This window comes from Ictalurus furcatus, chromosome 25 (assembly GCF_023375685.1).
Source record: "Ictalurus furcatus strain D&B chromosome 25, Billie_1.0, whole genome shotgun sequence".
In the NCBI taxonomy this organism is placed as follows: Eukaryota; Metazoa; Chordata; class Actinopteri; order Siluriformes; family Ictaluridae; genus Ictalurus; species Ictalurus furcatus.
Window position 1 is genome coordinate 16,699,589 of NC_071279.1, and position 4,366 is coordinate 16,703,954.

Genomic DNA, 4,366 nt, shown 5'->3' on the forward strand with positions numbered 1-4,366 from the left:
ACTACAATGAGAAATTGACTTCGTTCCATCGGAATAGCAGTGTCTCCGTTGTTATCTTTTGGCTACAAAGAAATCTTTGGTTGTGGGTTGAGATTGGGCGTCTTAGAACATATAATGCGTCGTGCTCACCAGCATCCGATTTAGTGCCATTCCAAACATGGGGTGGCTGTGGTTTAGGTGGTAGAGCGGGTTGTCCACTAATCGTAGGGTTGGCGGTTCGATTCCCAGCCCATGTGACTCCACATCACGAAGTATTCTTGGGCAAGACGCTGAACCCCAAGTTGCTCCTGATGGCAAGCTAGTGCCTTGCATGGCAGCTCTGCTACCACTGGTGTGTGTGTGTGTGTGAATGGGTGAATGAGAACCAAAGTAAAGTGCTTCGTAAAACGGCTAAGGTTAAAAAAGCGCTATATAAGTGCACTTACCATTAGTAGAGTCAATAAAGAATGTGACCGATGTTATTATTGTTTAGAATTTAATTCTGAAATCGATGGTTTGTGAATTACAACAAACTCTCACATGCAGGAATGTTTTTATAATGTTTACTTGGCCTGCAAGTTGGCAAAGGTCAGAGTCAGGACATGAGTGTGATAAAACTTATGCTGGTTTCAGTATTTCATGGTTGTAAAACTCGACAATACATGCAAACACGCACCATGCTGGTATAATGATATTTACATGTGCAGGCCATTGCTGTTAGTCAGGGATTAACCTCTTAAACACTCAGGAACCATCTGTGGGTCCAGCTTTACTCTCATAATACATACTAAATACAGGGTATTTCCACAGATTTGGAAGGTACGTTTTACTATATTTAAGTGTCACTTTAGGTGATTTATATTTTCCACAAAAAAACAAAACAAAACTCCTTTCATTGTATTTTAGGCTTGTTACAAACATCAAATATCATAATGCAATTTTTTTTTTCTTCTGCTTGTCCATACCGGTTTGGTCATTAGTCCCACTTGCTCTAATGGGAAAAAAGAACAATTCAGAAGAAATTCAGATAAATTCAAACATGTGAAGGCTATGCGGTTGGATTTCATTCATTTTCATACAAAGTTATAAGAAACGGTCTGAAGCCTAACCTCAAGCATTGCTTTGTAACTTTTGATACGGATTGAAAAGTACTAAATTGGCAAGTCTGGGAATCATGCTGAACAGTTTACACTTTACATACTAGTAGATTTATATACGGACGTGTTTTAACATTGACTCACCCATTTCTTTTTTTTTAAACCGTGTAACACTATAAAAAAAAAAAACGACAAAATTATTATTCCACAGTTATGTTGCCGTGTTGCCCCTTGTACCTGTTAAAAACGCTGAAGTCAAGAAAATAGGTTTTTAACCGTTTAAAAACGAGTCAACCCGTCTCAGGCAACAATATTTAACTTCTTCGACAAGGTTTCTTCACTTGCAATGGCTGCATTTTACTCATAAATAAGTGGCAAGGTTGAAAGCATTGAGCTTTTGAGCATAGAATTAGCAAATGCATAAAATGTCGTTGACTAGCATCCATGCTAATGACATGATGACACTAAGGAAATTCGAATGATTTGCATTTAGTCTCCTTTACCTTTAGTAATTTTCAAAGCCCCCCCTCACACACACACCAGATTTTATTCACAAAAACGAAAATGGGTACAGTGTTTCATTTTGGTGAGTGTGGTTAATGTTCGAGTTCGATTTCGGTGTAGCATAGCATTAAATATCTGCATGAATAATTATGCCAGTAGACGGTCCTCACAAGGATAATAAGACAAATGTGTGTGTGTGAAATGTGTGATTTTGACAGTAGGTTCTCTAAAGTAGGGCCTTTACACTCTGAGGAGGTCCTGAACGTTGAAGAATATAGCAACCATGAGCTCATATGAGTATAATTTAGCTTTTCCATTTCTTAATTTCGGGGAATGCGGAGTTCCTTCGGCTCGTGCGCTCAGTGTGAGGCCAGCCACTTCAAATGCTGTCTCCATTTAGCGTCGTATTGTGCCTTACACCACATTCCCTGGCTGGAACTGCATTAATGAAACCTTGATACTTCTGAATGATGTGTGTGTGTGTGGGGGGGGGGGGCGGTACTTGTCAGTTTCGCAGCTTGTTTTAATCAGCACGTGAGTACGCCTCTTCGCATGTAAACGATTTCAACCAGTTAAGCTTAATGTCTTAACATGCGAGACGGATTTCCCTGGAGGACCGTACCGTCTTAAAAATCACTCGGAGCGCTCCACAGAGAGCACAGCAGCTGTTTCTTCAACTAGGCACGTGTTTCACTCAGGAATCGTAGCGGTGACAAAACGGCTACGTTGTTAGTTTGTGTGTCAGTCGATATGTCGATGCCTGTATTTCATCGGTCCAAGGAAACGTCTCGTATTTACACGTGTACTCACATTCGTTTAGAGCGTAGAGCGATGCACGCAGACGTGACGGCTCTTTATAGCCCGCACACGACTGCAGCCGAAAAGGGAATCACGGTGAGCGTAAACATAGCCGTAAGGGTCTGGAAGAAACGCAACACTTCCTGCAGGTGAAATGTCAGTCCGACTTAAAGCTAACTTCTTTTCAAGCTTTCTAACTCCGTCCTGTATATGGATCCAATCACTTTATTTTACATGCGACTCCATGTGTCACCGCATTTCCCTTGAAGAGGTGTGTCAACATTTTGGCAGTTAAATATGTTTAAATTCTTACACACGGGCAGTCAGGCTTAAAGGGTCATATTTCCACACAAAACCGCAGAATTTTCTGCCAAACCCATACACCCATATACTTTAGCCAAGTGTACTTAAACAGCTAAAATAACACTTCTTGGTACAAAAAGAAAAGAAAAAAAAAAACAGAATTCAGGTGAAAGGAAAAAACGAAAGTCTGTATTCGTTCGCATTTGTTTCAAACGTTTCAACTAAGTGCTTTCATTCTTTTTCTTTTCTTTTCTTTTCTAACCAGGTTCTTTGTAGTAGAGTGTATCCGCCATGTTAGGAATTCCCAGGACAAGACCTTTGGACTCTTCTCTTTTCTTTAAAACGTGTTCAGCTCCACTTGACATGTAGGGAACGTATAGGACAGTGAAATGTGACACCGCCATTTAAGAGTTAACACCTCCAGAGTAGCGCTGTGACAGGATGTTTTGAAAGTTCTGCATTCATTATATAACACACGTGGAGGGATTTCTCTGTCAAATACTGTAAATCAGTTGGCTTTTGTAAAACAATCCACGAAACAAAGCACTGAGGTTCGATGATGTGAAAGAAATACGCTGTAGTAAAAGAGGACAATGTTTCACGAGAAAGAAATGAAGCACTTGGGGTGTGCCATTATAGGAAAGTAAACATGAAGTCAAGTAACTTTCATAGTCTTTTGTACAACTGCATTACTTTACTAGTTATAAATAAGGAAAATGTTCTTTTAGACCGTGGCAGCTTTAGTTGGCTTAAACAGGTTAATAATAACCAAAACCCAGGGCCGTTACACCAGATATGATGATAAATACGAAAGATTTGATGTATCAGTTTTAGCGGCTTTATGGTTAAGGTGACTCCTAACCATCTGTGTGCAATAAAACAATAATGCGAGTGTGCAATGGCCTGTCTGTCTGAACACAGCTGTTTATTCAGGACATGCTGTCTCTCTGTGATGGGAATGAACAGCTCCAGGCTTGGTAGTGGGCAGGCCTGTGTGCTAAAGGTTTAACAAAACCTGATCGTGGAGGATCAGCACCATTCCTCAGGATTTCGAGGGCCTCAGTGGTACGCTGACCTTAAAAACGAGCTGCGTTATCTCCATTAGCGAGGCATAGTCAGGATTCTTTCACGTGTTTTAAAACTGACGTTTCGTTAAGGATGACGTTCATGACAAAACAAAACGCTGACTAGCGCGCCACGGCGTACGCGGATTGCTAAATTGGTCAAGCTTTCCTGTCACAAATCCACCACACTGATGGTTACTAATGTGAAAGATGCCAGCGGTGATGGTGTGAGAATCAGCAGCCATGTGACACTTGTGGATGGACCGAATGTCGTTCAGAGCCGTTTCACACCTCAGGCATTTAGCGATGTTCACATACCAACAATCGCCGATGGGAGAATGACACAAACTCTCAAACAGCAGCGAGACGCAGACCCGGCATATACTTGTGCGATGATGTGCTTCAAGGCGACGACAAGTGAGTGCTAGCATGCTGAATTGGAAGTCATAGAGGCATATCTGTAAACACTGAAAGATCCGTGCGCATGGTGGTCCATTTAAGTGGAACCGTACGGCCTGAATGGTCGACATTCAGATTGCATCTTCCAAGCAGCAGCACTGCCAGGGAGGGTCATCGGCCTTGATTAGCACCGATCGGAATGTGGCTTCGTACCTGGAGTTG